Below are 20,763 nucleotides of genomic sequence, written 5' to 3' on the forward strand. Positions count from 1 at the left end.
TCTTCATCCACCCCCGCACCACACACAGCCCCAGGTGGCCCAGCACACCTTCCTTCTACCAGGGCATGACATGGGTGGAGAACGTTTACTGAATGAAGAGATGGGTGATTTAAGTTAGATCTTAGGAAGGACTTCCAAATGCCACTGGGGCAGCCTGAGCCCTGGACTGGATGTCTGTGGAGGTGAGGCTGATCCTCAAAAGGCCTGTCAGGCGAGGGGTGACCCCTAGCATTCCCAGATACCCAAGAGGTGGAGTCCTGCCTTTCAAGGGTGGCATGGGCTTCCTTCCTGCAGGGGCCTCGCTTGTCCCAGAGTCTCTGTGGCTAGAGCCTCCTGCACTGCCTGCCTTTTTCCCAGCCCAGGGGAGTGTGGGCTCCACGGCACGGTCAGCTGTTAAAACCTTGCTGTCCTCCTGTGCGTCTGTTGGTGTACACACGTGCTGTGTGTGCCTGCGTGTGAACAAGCTGAGGCCACATGTGCACAGGATGGCTCAGGAGTCAGCCCATGACCTCAAAGTATTTTAAAATAGAGAACCCGAGACCCTCCGGCTTTAGAAGGAGCTAAAGAGATCGTTTTTTAGGTCACAGAGAGGCAGGCAGGCGTCCATCCCTTCACGCCCCAGCCATTCATAGAGTATTGACCCCCAGGCTGGGCATTCAGGGAAACCCAGGACCAGGGAAGCTGGTCCCTGGCCTTGAGCTGGGGGCTGCTAACGAGGAGTTAAGGAACCTGGAGTGGCTTCAAGAGAGGATGGAGGGTGGTGGCTTTGAGAGAAGGTGAGGATGGGGTCATGTTCTCAGTTGGGACTGGCAGCCTGTTTCTGTTTTTTTTTTTTTTAAGACGGGGTTTCACCATGTTGGTCAGGCTGGTCTTGAACTCCCGACATCAGGTGATCCGCCCGCCTTGGCCTCCAAAGTGCTTAGATTACAGGCCTGTTTCTTCCTTCAGAACTTCATAGAAAAGAGTTTCCTGCCTCCTTGTCCCCAAGGGCCCCAGCCAACCTCATCCTTCCTCCCTCTCACCCTTCTCTCACTCCCTGCAGCCAGGCCAAGCTGTGACGCAGTGCCAGGAGGCCCCTTGGGGCAGCTGAGGGGGTGGGGGTGGGGGGTGGGCTGCCAGTACCACACCTTCTCTGCTAACCCTACCTGGCTGGGGCTGTGCATCAGGGTCCCCAGAACTGCGCAGACAAGGGTCACACACACTCACAGGTGTGTGTGCTCCTGGATCAGTGGGGTAAGGAGCTAGAAAAGGTCTAATTCAATCTGGAGGTGGCTCCTCAACCTACCTACCATCTTCTCTCGCTCCATTCAGAGGCCATGGAGCCTCAGTGGAGGGGAGTCGGGCGGGGTGGGTGGGGAGTGTCCTGGGCAGGAGCGGTCCATGAGGATACGGGAGGAATCAGAGACAGCATCCTCCCTTCCAGAACATGAGCCCTGGAAGGGTCTCCAAGACCCTGTGGGTCAGCACAGCCCGTGTCCAACCAGGGAAACTGAGAGCTGGCCTGTGCCTGTGTGTGATGTGGGCCCCTCTGTCCGTGTTTGCTCAGGCCCCTCTGGGAAGGACAGGAGGGAGAGAGAAGCAGAGGGTCAGGCGATCAGTGCGGGAAAGGGGACAGGATCTGGGGTGCTGTGAGGCACGCTTCAGGCTGTTTACCCAGCAGCATTTGAGCCCTCTGGCCAGAGAAGGGTTTGCCTTCTGCCCCCTCAGGGATGGTGGCCCAAACCAGGAAACACAGTGTCCAGTGCCAGCTCTCACTGGGGGCTTCATATGATCTGGCAAGGCACTGTCATTCCCGTTTCATAGATACACAAACTGAGACCCAAAGAGAGGCCTGCCCCAGGAGATCTTCCATAGCTGAATACCATCAGCGAGGAGGCTCTGCTTGCTGCCTGAGGCAGAGCTGGGACTCGATCCTCTGGGAGGGTAGGCAAGGCAGGGCAGCTTGTCCCCGGGGATTCCCAGCCCTCCCTGTGTGCTCCCGTGCTCTCCAAGAACTTCTCCTGCAAGTCTGACCACAATCCCTCCTGCTTTAGTTTCATCCCACACTCTTGTGGGATCTTGCCAATCCAAAGGCCCCTCTGTCCCTCTGCCTTCTTGGCGTGGGGTGGGTCTGGAGACTCAGGCACTGTCCCTGCAGCCTGGCTGGCTCCTGAGGGCAAGGGACAAAGCTGGCCCACCCCAGCCTGCCCACCCAGGCCTGCTTGAAAATCGGCTCACCTTTTCCTGGCATTTCCATTCTCATTACAGCCTCTGCCCATCACATTTCTGTTAAACTCATTTGCCAGCCGAAGGGCCCATTTTCCACTGTTTGCCCATAATCACCCCCTGACCCCGTATTCCGTCTCCCCAAACTCTCCCTGCAGTGCTCGACAGCCCTCCTGTTCTCCCTCCCTCCCTCCCACCCGTCTTGGGAAGAGGCCTGTGATCCAGGTGGGGGTCTCATCCCTGCCTGTGTGCCTTCCTCTGCTCCCAAACCAGACACTGGGAAAACGAGGGACAGACTCAGCCCTTGAAGGCTGCTCACCCTCCCCTCTCTGCCTCTCCACCCAGGCCAGGAAGGCACCGCTCCAAACACTGTACGTGTAGGAAGCCCTTTAATTCATCCGCTAACCCAAATGAATTTCTAATTGGTAGGAGTTTAAGGGGAAAATGTTGACAAAGGGAAACTGAGGGAGCAAGAGGCAGACTTCTCCCTCCTCCAGGGCTCCGTCCCTGCTCCCACTTGGTACAAAAAATAGAGCCCAGCAGTTGCTGCAAACCATTTCAGGGATTTGCTTGTGATCACCTTGGGAGCCCAGGGGAGACTCTGCTGCCCCCCGGGCTCCCATGAGGTGCCTGCAAGGATCGGGCTCCAGGCCAGGCATCCTCCCGTCAGGATCTCAGAGCACCCCTGAGGAAATCCCTTGGCACTGAGTATCATCGCACCGGCCATGGGAGGAATCAGAAGTAATGGCCTCTGAGGTCTCAGCAGAGTCACCACACACGTCACCATGGCTGAATGGCCACCTGGCCCTCTGGACACCCTTGACTGTACTCCAGGCTGGACATGGCCCCAGGACCCATCTCTAGGCCTATTTACTGTGAGCCTCAAATGAACCCTATAGGGTGAGTGGAGCTGGGACCAGGATCCCCGTTTTGCTGGCAGGGAGATCGAGGCTCAGAGAGGAGAAATAACTGTGCCAACTCCTCCTCTTCAGGATGGTCTGATGATCTCTTCCTGGAGCATAGCGTAGGGAAGGGTTTATTGCATTCTAACAGCTTTCACTATTTTAAACAGGAATGTGCAGTCGCGGTAGGATTTCAGGCCCCGCCCCTTTTCTCTGCACCAGGTGGTCTCCTGGCTCCCAGGGTGCCCTCTGCTGGAGGAGGCTGGCAGCTGCTCTCGGCTGCCCCACCCGCCCAATCCCACCCCACTCCGGCCTCTCCCACATGCCAGCTTTCAAGGTCAGGCTGCCTGGTACGACAGTAATTGATCTGGGAGACTTCCATTATGAATCTCCCAGCCAGCCAGGTGCCACACCCCACCGCCTAGCCCATCCAGCCCACGGCAATGACCACTCCTCTGTTCCTCTGTGGGCACATGGCTGCCCACTGTTTGTTTCCCCACCTGCTGCTCCTGTAGGCAGGAGCCCAGGGGCTCTGAACTCAGAGGCGACATGGTTCTGAGCTGACCTCACACTTCAACTGCTGTGTGGCCTCAAGCGAACTACACCCCGTCTCTGAGCCTCCACGTTCTGGTCCGATGGCCTGGAGGATCTGCTGTCACACAGTGGGAACTGAAAGGGTGGCCATTGTGATGAGGGCTCCCTTGAGACCCCTGCTTGAGGGTCCTTGGATGGGGGCGTCCTAGGTAGGGCATGATTGCACCTGTCTCGTCCGGGGTTGAGTCTTGGAAGATGACAGAACTCCGCAAGGTTTGGGGGTGGGGACAGTGGTGGATGCTGCTCTAGGGGCAGCAGGAAAAGGTCCTGGACAGAGCCGTGCCTAGCCTGGAGCTTTAAGGCTTTTCCTTGCGATTCTAACCCCATCCAGCCCTGCTTACACCCTTCCGCAGCTCCCAAGGCCCTACGGCTGAAGTCCCAGCTCCCTGAGGAAGCTTCAGAGGCCTGGCCAGATCTAGTCCCCACCCGCTTCTCCGGGTACCCAAGCCACTGCCCTTGCCCCCAGGCCTCTAGCCTTAATGAATTTTTTTAAATTCCCTACAATCTGTGACCTGTGTACCAAGCTGCTCTCTAATTTGACTCAGTGACCACAGTAAAATGGAATCCTGTGACCAGATAACATCCCCACTCCCTTGCAGGGCCACCCCCGGCCCCTCCCTTCTCCCGCTCTGTCCTCGCTCCGTCTTCCAGCTCCTCTGCGGCCCCCGCCCCCGCCAGATCTTCACACTGTCGGTTTCATCACGTTCAGGACTCAGCTCACGTGTCCTCAACCTAAAGTAGCCTTCAGGTGAGAGTCAGCGTGGCTTGCCCAGGACCGAGGTGTCCCCTAGGATGCAGAACTCTTAGTCCTGAAAGCAGACAATCCAGACACATGGGGATGACCGGTCACCCTGATTTTCTTCCAGCCCCCGCCACCAGGCCCGACAGCTTTCTCTTCTTCCCGTTCTTTTGTTAGAAGCCCCAGTTTGTTAGCCTATTATTACTTGCAGGTCGTCCGCCTCCCCTGGCCTTGAGCTGCTGGAGAGCAGGCCTGCATCTGCCGGTTCCGCCCCGAGTCCCCCTTTCCCGGAACCACGTGCCACCGCACCAGAGCCTGCCTGCTCCGTGCTTGTTGAGTGAATGAGTGAAGCGTGTACACAGACTGTTTCCCTGTGTATCTGGCCTCTCCTGGCCTCTCTGGGCCTCAGTTTCCCATCCGTGTGACAAGGGTGGGCTTTGGGAGTCCCAGAGAGGGCTCTCCCAGACACAAGGCCCCAGATGCAGCAAATGGAGAGAAGGGCCAGTGCCCAGCTCGGTTTGAAGTGCCAGGCAAGCTCTGGATTCCAGGGCGGGCAGGGCCAGGCGGCGCTGCTGAGGGAGAAGTGCCACAGCCCTCACCTGGGGGCCGTCTCTGAGCCAGGCCATTGGTCCGGACCTCGGGCTGGGGGCATCCAGCGTGATGGCGCCGACTGCCAAGCCCCACTCCCCTCCCACCCCCGGGAAACAGATGGCCCAAGCTTGGGCGGGCGGCAGAGACGGGGACTGGCATTTGTGTGTGTGTGTGGTTTTTAAAAAATCTGACACATTTTTGTCACGTCTTGGTGCATCAGAACAGTAAAGGAGGCGGGAGTGTGAAGAATGTTTTAACTCGCAACTTTGTAACAGTTCCAGTTTCTCCGGGCTCCTCCCCCTCCCTCAAGCCCCCGCGGCGGAGCCTCCAAGCCCATCTGTTCCCGAATCTCTACTCCCTGCCCCCCTGCATCCATCCCTCCCTCCTTGAGTTGAGGGGGAGAGATCTTTGGAGAGGACCCTGGGCAGAGAGGTGGGGGACCCGCTTCTGGACCCCGCTTTACCCCAGGCTGGCCGTGTGACCTCGTAGAGCGCTCACCCTCTCTGGCCCCGCCTGCGTGCTCCCAGGGGTCAAGCCTGTCCTCTGTGGGGTTCCCTGATTCTGATAGCCATGGGAATGTCTGGGGAGAAGGGTTTGAAATGGAGAATGTGCAGGAGGGGTCAGGATGGGGAGTCTGGGGATTCAGCGTACCCAGAGAGAATGGCCCCACGTGCTGGAGGAGCCACGTTCGTGAACGCTGAGTGGGCCCCAGCCGTCACTGCCCTCGGGCGTGGGGCTTGCGTTCCCCACCCCCTGCCCCAGCCCCACCTAGCTTACCCAGGGTGGCTCTTTGAAGATGCGCCATGGCTGACTGAGGTCTAAGCAGCTACTCTGAGGTCCGGGAAGGGAGGAGAAGCCAGGCAGTACCAGGGACCCGGGCATCACTGTCTGTCTGTCTGTCTGAGCCCTAGGGAAAGAGCAGGATGAGTATCAAGCCTGAGAAGATTTGCTCCTCAGCGGCCATCCCTGCAGTCCCCAAGCCTGCCTGGCACCAGCTTCCATTTCATATGTCATGGAGATGTCAACTGTCCTCAAAAACCAAGAGTCCACACAGCTGGTAGGAGCTGCCCTGAGTGGGTGGGCATGGGGAGAGTTTAGAGGGATGAGGGGCAGTGTCCTGGGGCAGCTCCGCCAAGGCCAGGACTCAATCCCTGCTCCCTCACTGCACAGCCCAGTGACCAGGACTGCTGGGCACCTGTGCAGTAGCCTGGGACGGGGTGGGGCTGGCAGCCAGGGTGCCACTGCCAGGGCCAAAGACACCAGCTCCTGGCTGCACTCCTGTTTCCCCTATCCCTCCACACCTAACATGGAAGTCCCAAAGTCCAGGGCATGTGTCAAGGACAAAGGCAGAGGGAAGGGGGGGCAGAGGGTGCCTAACCCACTTTTCTCTACTGGTGGGAGCAGAGTTCAAAGGCTGCCCCAGAGTGCTGCTGACCGCAGAAAGCCTCCCACTGAGGCCAGGGCAGCTCCTGAATGTCACCCCACATCTCCGCACCCTGGGAGGGCTGAGCACAGGCCTGGGAGTCCCTGCAGGAGACGGTCTTGTGTGCCCAGGAGGGTGAGCGCTGGACAGGGCAGCTGAGGGAACCCACACGGGCCCCATCGCAGCCCAGCCCCAGACCCAGGGCCCCGCCAAGCCGGTGCCACGCGCCTCACCATATGGGCACAGGGCGGCTGCGGGGGGAGGAGCCGGAGTTGCCATGAGAACCCGCGCGCTGGCATTTCCTCTTTTGGGGAGGCTGAACCGCACTTCGCAGGCGGTGTAGGCTTCAGAATCCCATTTCTCTGTGTTTTTTAGGAAGGGAAAAAGGGCAGGGGAAGGGGGTGGAAAAAGGCAAGAGGGAGAGAGAGAATCAGACAGAAGGAGCAAGAGGGAGGCACAGAGCTGTCTGGGGCTGCGAGGGCTGATCAGGGTCCGCTGCTCCCCAGAGCTCAGCTCAGGGCCGAGGTGGGGTCTGGAGTTCCCTCTGATTCAGTGTCCGGGCCTTGGGTAAACCTCTTCCTTAAACACACAGCCTTGCACCCTGTCTGAGATTCAAGTCAACTCTTCGGACCCCTTCTGGGTTCCTTACAGTCACCCCGGTCCCCTGAGTGCCCAGCAGAGAAGGTAGCCACACTGGAAGCAGCAGAGGGCAGAGGACGCAGGCCCTGCTCCCAGGGCCCCGGCAGGGGGCAGGAGGCCACCCTAACCCCAGTCGACTGGGCTTTAGTAGCTCAGCAGTGGAACTCCACAGGCCAGCAATGGAGAGGAGAAGGCTGGGAGGGTGTGAGGAGCAGGCAGGAGAGGGTGGCATCCACCCGGCAGCCCCGCCTGTCTCTCCAGGGTCTGGGGAGAACACAGGCTCAGGGGCAGACAGACCTGAGTGTGACTCTGGCCCCGTCTCTTCATACCCCTGGCAAACGAACCTCCTTAGGCCTCAGTTTCTCCAATCTGTAAGAGGGGGATGGTGGCATCTACCTTGAAGGTTTCCCGTGGTGTGCAGCCGGTGGGGAGGCCAGAGTGGCTGTCCTTGAATGGCAGCGCTGTTGCTGTGGTCACTCAGGCCATGGTCGCAGGCATCTGCTGGGGGCGTAGGGAGGAGCAAATCGACGCGTTCCAGATCCTACGAGGAGTGCCCACCCTGAGCAGAGGCGTGGCGGTGGGACCCAGCATGGCCATGTTCGGGGAGGTGGCATTGTAGAGAGGGGCTATCCTGGCAGAGGAGAGGGTGGGATGGGAGGGAGAAGGCTATGAATGACGGTAGGCAGTTGGGGGCTGGGGCCGAACCAGCCCGGGCCCCACCCAGGCCACACGGGCAGCTAAACTGGCCCCACGGAATCTCTAGCTCTTCTCCAGCTCCTCTTCCTGGAAGCTCACCTGCTTCATCTGGCGCAACCAGCCCTCCTTCCAGGAAGTCCCCTCCAGACCCGGCAAAATGCAGCTGCCATGAAGGGAGGGCAGCACTGTGACATGGCCTTCCGAGCTTCCTCGGTGTGTGACCCTCCGGACTGCCATTTCCCAGTTATAAATGGGGTTACGGACGGCTGTTCTTCCCGCCCCTGGGGGCTGAGTCGGCACCCATGAGATGAACGGGCAAGCCTCCCTTAGGGTGCGTCTAGGGAAGGCAGGAGTGAAGTCTGGCTTTGTGCCCTTGAGCAGGGAGGAAGCAGGGAGGGTAGAGGATCGGGGCCACCCCAGCTCTGGCTGGTGCCTCCAATAGCAACAGAGCTCAAGTCTTGAGTCCTACTCTGTGCCAAGATCTTCACATCTCACTTCATTTTCACAATAACCAGGGAGTAGCATTATTTCCGTTTGATACCAGATGAGAAGACCGAGGCTCAGAAAAGGACAGGAACTCACCCAAGATCACTCGGCTAGCGGCCGCAGGGCCAGGGGTAGAAGCCAGCACTGTCCAGCCCCAGAGCCCTTCCCGTGGCCTCTCCAGGTCTTTTCTCCTGCCTCCCTCCGCTTCTCGCACACTGAAGGCCCCCGTCCAGCATCTCCAGCAGGCCATAGTGAGGATTCCAGGGGCAGTGTGCTCCGTGAGGGGTTGAAAATCGGGAGGAAGAGGTGCTGAGACCCCAGCCTCAGTCCCCACCAGCTGGCTTCTCACCATACCTAGCCAGCCTGAGGCAGCCCCAGGACCCCTCTGCTGAGGGAAGAGCATGATCCTAGCATCTGATGGATTAAGACTCACACAACCTTACCACCCATTCACTCTGGTTCCCCCAGCAAGTCGCTGGACCTTTCTGAGCCTCCCTTTCATTACCCAGAAAATAGTGGTACTGAAGCACTTAGGCGAGGCTAGTTTTGCTGCAGTAACAAACAACCTCAAAATCAGAGATTTCAAACAACTCACGGTCATTTCTCACCCCCATTCCGAGCATGGGATATCCGCTCCTCGCAGTCACTGAGGACCCCAGGCTGAGGAAGGGCCTACCATCTGGACGTGTGCACCCAGTTACCAGGGTGACAAGAAGAGGCATGGCCAAGGCCACGCTGGGTCTTAAAGCCTTCTCTTGTAAGTGACACTTGTAAGTTCCACTAACATGTCACTGGCCAGAGCGAGTCACATGGCCATAGCTAATGTTGAAGGGGACAGAGAATGGCAGTTCCGTATGGAGTGCCTAAGAGAAAGAAAATTGGTTTATTAGTTCACTTTCCTTCATGATCACCACAGGTGGCCAGCAAGCAGGGACGTTGTGAACGTTCAGTGAACTAAAGGGAGCGGGGCCTGGGCACACAGAAGGTGCCTAATAAATGTTACTCTTTTCCCCTCCACCCCCAGCTCCAAGGAGATCCAACCGCCCTTCCTTTCCAAGCCATCTCTTTCGGATGGACTGTTAGGGTTGACGGGCACTCCCTACCTTGAGCAGGAAGAGTTTTCCGTCTGGGGTAGAGACAAGTAGCAGTTTTCCCAGGGGCACATGGCATGGTGGCGGCTGAGGCAGGAAGCACGGACGGACACACTCACTCCCAGCTGAGCAACCTGCCCCCGGCCCAGGGCCTGGTTTAACAGGTGAAAAAGCCGCAGATACCAGTAATCCCTTGACTTTATTAAGGGCTTCATAAGATCCAGATCAAATTACATCTCCTGCAATCGAACAGTTAATTCAATTCCACTCAACAAATGTTCCATTCAATACCAAGAGGGCCTGGGGTGGTCTGGATGGCCCACCAGGCTGGGGACGACCCTGTCACTCAGCAACTTCCCTCCTTCCTCAGGAAGCCACCATCCTCCCTGGCTGGGGGCCACAGGTCTGTACTAGAGCCTCAGGGCAGTTCGAGATGAGTAGCCAAAGCCTGGTCGGGAGAGGACGGTGGGCAGGAACAGGGACTAAGGACTTTGGGGTCATTTAAGCCCACGTGAACCTGGAGTAGCAGATGGGGCCTCGAGACCCCTGGAGTCCAGAGCCACCTTAACTGTCAACCTTGAGTCTAAAACCACAAGGCTGTGTGACCTTGGGTAAGCCACTTTTCCTCTTTGGGTCTCAATCTCCCCAAATTAAAGGGTTGGCCTGGGTCCCTGTCCCCACCTTTGACATCGGGGCTCTGAGAGCTTCTTTGCCAACCTGGATTTCCCGCTTCCCAATGTGAGGTGGCTCGAGTAGGAGACCTGATCCATCCACCTTGCGTCACCCCGCATGCACTGGGCTGGGCCCTGAGGTCAAACCATGTACTCCCCGGCAATAGTTCACAGTCTGGGAAGGTGACAGACAAAAGCCAGGTGGGGCGACAGAGGCTCACTCCCTCCAGGAAGGCTCACTGGCCACCAGCCCTGGCACAGCCCGGACAGGCTGTAGGTTAAGCCCAGTTTCCTTCTCTCCCCCCACAGTGCGCCAGCCATTGACACCACTGGGCTGGAAAAATGCAGGAGGACTGCCTGGTGACAGAGGAGTGGAAGCTGGACCCTGAATCACTTAGCTGGGCAGAGATGGGAGCAGGTTCCAGGTGGAGAACAGCAGGTGCAACAGCTTAGAGGCGGGGTACATCTGGAGTGGGTGTGAGTGACAGGCATCATCTGGAGGATATATTGACACAGGGAAATGTGATTTCCGTATATTAGCAGCACGTGCGCGTGCGTGCGCACGCGCGCGCATACACACACACACACACACACACACACACACACACTCCTTCCCCAGCTGCAGCTGTAGGTAAGAGATGTTGGAGTTGCTCAGGAAGACGGAAGAACTGTCAGTCAAAATTTCATAGTGCAGAGAAGGGATCCCCTTGGAAGCCCCAAAAACGCTTCCCAGTCCCCAGGGACTCCCGGAAAGGAACCCCCTTCTACCCATTGAATCAATAATAGCAGCAAGAATAGTAGTAACTCTTTTTGTCCCTTTATTGTTAATGAGGCACTTCGGGACCCGTCATCTTATTCGAGCCCTATAGTGGCCCTGTGAGGCATGCTCTATCCCACTGATTCTCTGATTCAGAGAGAAGGAAAAAGGTCTCGCCAAAGATGATGGGTCCACAGCGTGCCCTTGCACTGTTTAACTCTGTGGTCTATTCATGCCTGCTTTTCAGGAGTCCCTTGGACCTTCGTGGGGTGGCATCTGCTCGGAGAGCGGATGGAACAGGGCTCTGGCATGAATGGGATATAGATTCTGGATGTTCCACTCTGTGGCCTGTCTTGACTTCTCCGGAGTTTGAGACATGGCTCAACCTCAGCCCACAGTCCCTAAGGGCCTGGCCAAACCCAGAGACCCAAAACCCCAAACCTCAAGAACACTAAATCCCCAATTCCGCTAAAGCCCCTTTCCCTTGAAACAAGGACAAAAGCAGCTAGTTCAACAGGTAAAGGGGTCAGCCGCGCACTGCCCCAGACTGTGATGTCTTCACTTGCTGGAGCTGCTCGTTGATCAAGCACCCTTGCGTTTGTATGAGCTTGTTCTTCATTTGAAGCTGTTCGGAAAGTGTGATTTCAAGGACTTCAAACCGTGAGGCTAGCTTCACCTACTTCAGAATCGTTGCTTATTCATTCAGAGCATGAGTCAAGGAACTCTGAACACCCAGGTCCAAGGTGGCGCCCTCTAGGTAGAAATTGACCGTCATCAGCCACTACGTGATACAAATTTAGGCTTTTGTCATTTGACCGGAAGGAACTGTTACCACTTTTTCCAGATGTGCGTTGCCAGAAGCTCTAGGTATGCTCTGGGCCACCTGGTGTTGAGATTCTCCGGCCTCCTAGGCCAGCGACTTTGCCATTTGCTGTTTTTAGGTCAGTTTGGTATCAGTCACGTGCTTATTTCTAATGCAGCCTGCAACTTACCAGAAAGAGGATGCGAACGCCTCCTTAGAGCTTCCATGCCGCTTCCTGAGCACTGTTCATTCAGTCTTCTGTCATTCATTCATTTATTCAAAACATATTTCTTGAATGGCAGGTTCTGGAATACGGCAGTGAAACAGACAGCAAGCTCACAGCTACCTTTCCACGAGTGGAGAACTCTCTCCCTGCAGGGCCGTTCCCACCAAAAGTGGCCTCTGCGTGTGCACCCAAATGCGTGACTCCACCATTGCTGCTTTTTTCCAATCAGGATTTTCCTTCCCTACTCTCTTTTCCTGCCTGACCCCTGCCTTTGAAGCCCACCAGGGAGGCCAGATCCACCTAGGCCAAGCCTCTGAAACGTCTACTTGCCCTACAGTAGCAGAGGCTGAGGGACGGGCTTGGGAGAGCCACCACACCCACCACACCCACCACACCCACCACACCCACCACCCACGCCTCCACCCAGTGCCCTGTCCACGCTGGAGCCCAGACTCTCCCACCCCCCGTTTCCCATACCCCACCTCCCAGTCCTTAGCCCATCATCTTCGTTAGCCACATACAGCCTCTGCCCTCTGTGCCCACCTGCAGGACTTTCCACGGCCTCCAGCATACCTTCATTCCCCCACCTTCACCCCAGCCCCATCTTGAGAGTCTCTATTTTTGGATTCAGCCTCCAGTCCCAGCCTGGCCTAGCCCCTCTACCGGGCAACTCCAGTCTGTCCTCATCCCCATTGCAGATGGGGCTTACAGATCAGGAGGGAGCGGGAGTTCACCGCAAGGGTCCTGCCTAGATGGAACCCGGCCCTGGCCTCCGGGTTCTGATGAGCTGACTCACACCGCTCGGCCCAGACAAACCTGTGGGGTCCAGGCTGCCCAATGCCGGATGCCCGGGGTTGCTATGGCGACCCTCTGCCAGTCTTCCCTGCATGGAGACAATCAAAAAATAATAGCAAGGACTATTTTATTCTGTGTCCCACCTGGGAGCCATTTAAGCCTCCTCACTCCTTTTGACACATAATCCTTTTTTTTTTTTTTTGCTTTTAAGATTATTTCTTCTCTTCCCCCTCACTCCAAACCTTCGTGGTGTAGTCTCTTCATGGTGTAAGCCTCGAGTCTTAAACACACGCACACACATGCACACGCACGCAGACACACACACACATGCTGTGCACATGCTCACACACCACGCCTAGACATCAAATCGGCTGCCCCGGTGCCTGTTAATTGACGGCAAAGCCCCACAGCCAGCCAAGCACCTTCACCTCACGTTGTTCACCCCTTTACAGGTTGCAAAGCCCTTTTGCCTCTGAGGTCGTGTGAGAATGTGTGGGTGGTATTTATCTCCTCTCCGCTTCTCCGCATGAGAAGGCTGAGGCTGAGGATTTGGGGGCCACCGGCCAGCGTTACCCAGTGGCTGGACCTGTCTTGCTGGCACTCGAGTTCTGTTTTGCCACAGCCAACCCCCTGGGATGGCAGAGTTGGTGGTAGGAGTGGGGTGGAAAGGTCTCCACCCTTTCATCGTCGGCACCCTGCCCTTGGTGGCCATCGCCTGCCCAGCCATGAGCAGTGTTGGGGGCGCCGCACTCCAGGGGCAGCCTCAGCAAGAGTCCTGCCTGCCACACTGGACTCCAGAGCCCCTAACTGCCCTCTGGGTTCCCTTGGTTTCTGCCGTCCAGCTAGAGACCATCCCCAGTACCCCCAGCCCCAGCTGACCCAGCTTTCTACCCTGACCCGGAAGCCAGAGCGCCCTACCCGCGCCTCCTTCCTGCACTGCTTTCCTCCTCCAAATCACTCTCTTCTTTCCACATGGTACCCCTGAATCTTTGCTCTCCTGGTCCCTGGGTGGAAATGACCTTGCTGGTTCTCCATGGTTACTTCCATCTCTGCTGGTCGGTCGCATATTACAGGTCCACACGGGTACCTGTCTCGGCCTTACGTTTGTACGACACACAGGCGTTTCCGCTGACTGCACGTGTGTGTATTTCCGTCAGCCACATGGATCTTTCGTAAAGTCCTCTGTCTTACCAAAGAATGGACATTTACATTGTACACAGGCATCAACAGCCAACAGTTGAATTTATGAACATTCGCATAGGCCACACATTTGCCTAGAACATTCCCATTTATGTGACCGTGTGTGTTCCTATTCAAACGCATTTACATGGCCCAGCCAAGGGCAGCTGTGGGTTTGCAGCTGATGCAGACTGCTCGCCCGTGTCACCGCTGTGTCTAGACTGAACGGTCTCTCTTAGCTTGGAGGATTAAGGGTCATTTTTTGGATGTGTCTAAAAGGTACTTCCCTATGTTTGGACTTGGGGTTCCACAGACCAGGACCCACAATGGCACGTGCAGAGCCGAGGGGTTCTGGGATGTGTGTACCGGATTCCTGGAGGCCACTGGGGTGTGTGGCTGCAGGTTTGAGACCAAGGCCTGGGTTCCTATTGTCTCTCTCCTTGGGAACTCTGTTTAGCAGGGAGGAGACTGGGGTCGCAGAAGCTCAGGGGCCTGCCTGAAGTCTCCAGCCCTGGAGAACAGGGTGAACAAGGGGTGACCCTCGGGAAACGCGTGTGCCCTGGGCCATCATGGCTGAGTCAGTGTGGTCCTGGGGGCCTCATTTATCCTATCTAGGGCTCCCCTTTCATAGCCGGGTCTCTGAGGCCCAAAGAGGTCAGGCCAGAGGCTGAGACAAGCTGGGCCTGGCTCTCTGTCCCCCTCGGCCGTACGCTGGGGCCAGGATCAGGCCGGGCCTTGCTGTGGCTAGAACCGCTGCTGAAGGTTCTTTCGGCAGCCGTCAGCATGGGAGTAGAGCCCCGCCTTGGAGTGAGAACGTGGACAGATGTGGGTTCAGGCCTCAGCCCCGCCACTTTCCGGCCGGCTGGGGAGTGGGGAAGGCGAGCAGCTGACACAGTGGCCGTGTACGGGTGCGTGCGTGGACATTACCACTCCACTGGCCGGGCTGTGTGACAGTAGCGGGGCTAGTGACTTCCCTTCTCTGAGCCTCAGTTTTCCACCCTGTGCAATGTCGCCGTAAGGGATCTGCCTCCCAGGTTCATTGCATGTGAAGTGTCTACACAGCACCTGGCACGCAGCCAGCGCGCCTTCAGTGCTAACTCTATGGCTAATGTTAACGTTGTCATCATTATTGTATCTGGGTGATCATGGGACTCAGTCTCCTCATCTGTAAAATGGGGTTAATGATGATACTGAGGGCCCCAGCTGCCCACACCTGATACCAAAGCCCTCCCCACTTACCACCCTCCCTCCATGGCTGCTGTCTGACTGCCCTGTCTTTCTCAAATGCCTCGGGGCAGAGCCCAGAGAGAGGGAGGAAAGAAGGAGGCAAGGAGGTAGATACCTCACCATCCATCCATCAGTTAGCAATGGTGGCACCAATTTTCATAGAGAAGTGGAATGTGCAATGTAAACCAAAAAGTACTTCCTCGGTGACTCCAGCAGCCCAGCTGTTTCCTTCCAGGAAAAGGACGGAGGGCTGAAAAGACAAGAAAGGGAACAATCAGAGGGACGCAGCCCTGCTCTGACCTTCCAGCTGCCAGCGTGCTCACCCTGCAGGAACCCGGGGTCACAGTGAAGGAAGGCAGTCGTGGTCCTCAGCAGCGTAACTGTGCAGACCCCCCTTTGTCTAGCCTCCACACTCTACACCTGCCGTTCCCTCCTCCGGGAATGTGTGACCCCTCTCTGCCCGTCAGCATCCTACCACGCCTCCAAGACTGTCTCCCCCAGGGAGTCCCCTGGGATTCCACCCCCACCACCCCCAGCTGCCTTTCCCTTCTCTTCCGGCTCTGATCACCACCGACCTCGGGTCAGATCTTCGTGTGAGCTGGGTCTGCCTCTCCCCGGGACTGTGCTCTGGCAGACTGACCCTTTCACCCCTGGCTTCCTCATGTCCCCTGTCAGGGGCAGGACAGCCCGGGGGGGTATAACCAGGACCTGATCCAAGAGCTGTCCTGCAAGTGGACCAAAGAGCTCCGAGTCCCCCACCCTCACCACCCAGCCCCAAGCCCTCCTGCACCTCCATACTCTTCAGCTAGAGAACACCAGACGCCCGTCCCGGCTCTCCGTGACCTTGGGTGAGCTCCTCAGCCTCCCCACGCCCCTGTGTCTTCCCCTGTAAGTGGGGTCACTCACAGAACCTTCCTCATAGGGCCGTGAGTAAATGCCTGGATTCCAGGTGGGCCCTGGTGTCTGGCGACCCAGGAGAACGTCGTAGACAGCAGACGCGGTGACCGTTTCCCAGGCTCTGTGGCGAGGCTCTGCCTCCTTTCTGGGCCCAGTTTAGAAGAACCCACCCTCCCGGATGTCAGCTAATCCTGCCCAGTCACTTCTGAGTATCAAAGCTCCCACCCCTTCCTGGGTGCTCCTGGGGACAGAGAAGCCCCAGGTTGTGGGGATGGAGAGGGACAGTCGTCGGGGCAGACCCTGGCAGCGGACAAGGTGCGCTTCTTCTCTGCCACATCTGCCCCAGGGAAGAGGCTGGCTGGCCCCTGGTCTGTCCCTCCTGGAAGTGGGGAACCCCAGCTTCCTGCCCGTGTGTGCCCCATCTGCTTACAGACTTGTGACTGCATTTGGGGTGCAGACAGGAGGGAAGCACCTACCAGTCGTAGCAGAGTCTCCTCCCTCCTCTCACCTTCCCTGCCCCCAGCCCTCTGGGTCACCATGGCAGAGGGGCGCTGGGGGGCAGGACTCCTGTGGGGATGAAGCCAGAGGGTGCGGTGTGGGTGCCGTATCCAGCCTGGGCAGCGTCTCCATGGGGGCCCAGGTCCCTGCCCGCCGCTGTGTGGCAGGGTGGAGTGGAGTCCCTTACAGGTCACGTGCCCAGACCAGGCACATTTCCTTGACATGTAGCTAGACACAGGCAGGGACCATCACTGCCTTTCCTGACTCTTTTACTACTTTGCTGGGCCCAGAAGGTGGGCCAGGGCTGTGGCTGTCTGCCCCTTGGCAGCAGGGTGTCTACTCGACCATACACCACCTGTCTCATGCCCTACGAAGCCCCTTCAGCCACCCTTTACCTCGCCTGCTCCCCAGCCCCTAAATGAGGCAGAGACCATCCCTGCTTTGCAGATGGAGAAACTGAGGTCTGCTCAGGCATTTGCTTATTCACGGGGCTCACCCTGGGCTGCCAGCCACACTGAGGCCACCTGCACCCCCGGGCAGTGGAAGTGTCTAAGGGGTGCTTGGGGGCTGTCCCCTTCATGCCTGAGTAAGGCTGGCTAATGTCCACCACAAAGGAGGAATGACCAGCAAGGCCTTGAGCTTCGCTCCTGTGTGCGCTTCAGCTCCCAGCGCACCCCGCTGGCTTCAGGAAAGGCCGCCAGCCCTTCTAGAGCGGGTCTGGAGCCAGCCCTCTGGGGGGACCGGGAAGACGTGTGCCGGATGCAGAGTGCAGGCAGGCGTGGAACCGAGGTCCACGGACGCAGCAGAGACCCACCGGCTTAGGGATGGGAGGAGGAGCACAGGAGCCCCGAATTTGTTCACGATGCTTTCCACACTACTGGCATCAGCTGGCATTTCTCTTTTGCCATGAGCCGTGCACGCCCACCCTCCCCCCTACCTTCGGCGCGCTAAGTAAATGTGAGAACTCCGCTGCCAAGTTTAAGCGTAGAGAGCTGGGCACTGGTCTGCTGAGCGGCCTGGGTAGCTCTGGGAGAGAGACAGTGCTGAGGCGTCCACCCCGTCCCACCCGCCCCACTGTGTGCCCTGGGGCTCCTGCCCCGGCGTCTTGGGCTGTGGACGTGTGGGGTCCCTTGCAGGCTGGCTGGCCAGGGCTCCTTCCTCCCGGATTCCTCAGCCCCTGGTGCGGGTGTATGAGCACTGCTCCCTGCACCGCCCTCTCCGAGCATGTATGTTTGGGAGGAGGGGTGTCTGGAAGAGCGGAGAGGGGTCCACAGCCCGTGAGTCACCAGGAACTTCCTGAGAGCGCTCCAGGCCTCTCTCCCCACTCCTGATGAGCCACCGCCACTGTGCAGGTATTTATGGCTGGTTTTCACGCCCCAGCAGGTGGTGTGAACACTCTGTGTCTGAGTGTAAATGCCCATGTTTGGATTGAAGAGTGTGGGGAGCCCTCCCATCATCTGGGGCCTTCTAGATCTCTCCACCTCAGGCTGCAGGCCTGAGCCACATCGTTTATCCCACAGAGGAGAGCCCACCCAGGGGCCTCCATCCAACCGCAAACCGCTCGCCACCAGGGCTCGGCCTGACTGCTGGTCCTGGGTCCATTAGCGCAACTTACCTCACCTCTCTTAGCCCCAATTTTCTCATCTGTGAAATGGGCGCAGCTGCCGCCTCTGTGATTGCTGGAGAGACTGAGGGAGCCAGCCAGTGCTGTGTCCCTCAGCTTCCGAAGTGGCCGGTGAGAGGCCAGCCTGGGCTCAGCCCTGCTCTGGGGCCCATTTCCGGTCATACCCCGGGTCCACGTCCTGGGCTCTCTCTTGCTCTCCTGGTGTCGCCAGCACCTCCGCCAATGCCATCTGTATTTCCCAGGTGACGGAAATACTGCAGGCAGGTGGTGGGCTCAGAAGCAGCAGGTAGATGCTCAAGCCTGTCTGGGGACCCCTGAAACCAGGGTACCCCTCAGCCGCCTCCCCTGCAGGCTCAGGGCAGCGATGTTGAGGGGGTTGTGCAGACCAGGCACAGCTGGGAAGCCCTGAACGGGGGCCCGGGTGTTTTGCCTGTGGACTGATGAAGGAGCTGCAGAAAAGTCCTGCCTGAGACACCTACCCTGACACACGGGACAGAGACACCACACAGGTTTAACATGCCACATGCCACACAGATCTACAACACAACACAGCTACGTATACCTCAACTCCCCCAAAATAGCCACACTCGCAAAGCAGACACGGCCGCCCCAGCTAGACTCACGGTCACAAGGGCCGTCCCCTGGAGGGCTCGTGAGTGCCGGGCCTTGTCCCGCGACTCTGATGGCTTCTCCCGGAGCGTCCTCCCCACTCTGTGGAGCAGGTGCCACATTCAGGAATGAGGGCGGAGAGGGAGGGACTTGCCGAATGCTCTGCCCAGAGTCCACATTCCAGGAGGCTCTTGAGCCATTGCACCCCGATTTCCCCATTTACTGCCATCACCCCCGCCCCATCCCATGCGGGAGCGGGATGAGGGGGGGATGAACAGCCTTGTCCCTGGAGACAGCATCGGACTCTTGGGAAGGAAGTTTTCCCCGGGGCTTGCTGCCCCTGCGCCAGGGCTGGGCTGCCGATCTCTACGGGGTAAGCCCCGAATCGTGGTGCTGGGGTGACCACCTTCACGCGGCCACTCCCACATGTGATGAGGGAGTTTGTCAGACACTTTGCCCATAACCAAAGGGATGGCATACCTAAGAATGGCAGGGAAGGGGCGGCAGGCCCTGGAGCCAGAAGGGCCCCTGCGGAAGCTCCGAAAGCCTCAGGCTCGCAGCCTTCCCTCGAGCCGTCCAACCCCGACATCCCTCTCTGCCCTCCGTGTGACCAGATCATTGCTGGTGTCCCAGCAGCCCTTGTCAAGAGCTGACCTAGACCGGGAGGGGAGGGGGCCCTTCCTCCTGCGGACCTCCCCACCCTGAGGTTTGCGTCTGCCCCCAGTCCTGCCCCAGGGCCCCGGGTCTCCCCTGATCTCGCAGACAGCCCTGCTCTCCTGCCTGGTTGAGCCCACACAGCCGTCCTGCTCCCAGAACCACCCAGGAGGCCTCAAAGGCATCTCCATCGCCTTTCTGACCAGGCCACCCCAGCTGCCCCACCCTAATAAGCAGGTGACAGACAGGCAGGTGTCCAGGGCGCGGGGAGCTCTTGGGCAGGAGGAGAGCTCCTGGGAACGCCACAGCCCCACACCACAGCCGCTGTCAGAGGGTGCGCTGAGTGTGAGTCCCGCCTCCTCCCAGGGCGGATCCGGCGGTGCAGGGGAAAGGCAGCAGGCCCAGGCTCCACCCGCTTCCTTGCTTCCTTGCTGTGCTGCCCCGGGTAGCTAAGGCGCTTCTCTGTGCATCTGCAAAAGAGGCCTCGGTGGGATAGACCAAGGCTGCACAGGTGAGATAAGGGGCACAGAGAGGACCCCTGGGAGAACAGGCTCAAAGCGTATTTGATGAGAATTTTGGGGATTCCCTCCTTTCCTCTCGGAGAAGGAAACCCCATGTGGAAGTCAGGTCCCGCTGGGGCATTTCAGGACCGGGAGAGGAGCCTGCCTGCTGCCCAGGCCCAAGTGACAGTCCCAGCCCTGCTCCTCATGTGGCATGGGGCAGGTTATGGGGGCTAGGAAGGGCTTCCTAGGGCCAGGCCGGGGAGAGGGGCACCTTCCCTAGGCCCAGACTGACCTCCTTGCCTTCGTGTGGCCCTTGGCAGAGCTGAGCACTCCATGGGCACCTAAGTGCCCAAATGAGGGGGGGCTGGCTCCACCTCCTGGAAGGGAGTGTGGTAGAGACTGCAGACCCCCAGCCCGAGAGAGTGGGCTTCTGAGCTCTTCACACTGAGCAGCCGAAACGCCAGCTGTTCTGTCTCTCCTCCTTCCTCCCTCTCCCCACACCTTGGGCTGCTCCCTGTTGGCAGGTCTGACTCCAGAGCCCTGCCTCTGTTTCCCTCCTCCACTCCCTGGGGGTGGGAGTTCCCCGTGCGTGGTGAAGCCTAGGATGAACCAAGCCCTGGCACTGGACATCTTCCCCCTCCGCAGCTGTCTCCCTCCCACTGCTGTCCTGGGCTCAGGTCTTAATGGAGCGGAAACAGCCAGGCAGAGGGAAGCCTCATTAGGCCTGATCTAATTAGGTGCCCCTGAGATGGGGTGGAAGGGGGAGGTGGAGAGCGCCCCATTCATGAGGGCCCACTGTGCGCCAGAAATGTCACACGCATATGCACTTACAGCCCTTTCCACAGTCGGTTCTCAGCCTTTTGGCTAAGATCAAGTGAAGTGTCTGTTCTTATCAGAACCCTTCCCACAACCCTCCGAGATAAGCATGAGTATCCCCAGGCGGCACCAATGGGAA

The 20,763-nt window shown here is 58.3% G+C and overlaps 1 protein-coding gene and 1 long non-coding RNA gene across 11 annotated transcripts in view; one reads left to right on the plus strand and one right to left on the minus strand.

The window, feature by feature from the left end:
* Window positions 1-20,763, plus strand: part of LINGO1 (leucine rich repeat and Ig domain containing 1) — a 216,317-nt gene that overhangs the window by 164,217 nt on the left and 31,337 nt on the right. The gene's annotated exons all lie outside the window — the stretch shown is intronic.
* LOC141583449 (uncharacterized) lies at window positions 4,460-7,721 on the minus strand. Its single transcript, XR_012516061.1, has 4 exons — window positions 7,490-7,721; window positions 6,688-6,816; window positions 5,809-5,938; window positions 4,460-4,510 (listed from the first exon to the last, which is right to left on the minus strand). It is a non-coding gene; the product is annotated as an uncharacterized LOC141583449 (long non-coding RNA).

This window comes from Saimiri boliviensis, chromosome 2 (assembly GCF_048565385.1).
Source record: "Saimiri boliviensis isolate mSaiBol1 chromosome 2, mSaiBol1.pri, whole genome shotgun sequence".
In the NCBI taxonomy this organism is placed as follows: domain Eukaryota; kingdom Metazoa; phylum Chordata; class Mammalia; order Primates; family Cebidae; genus Saimiri; species Saimiri boliviensis.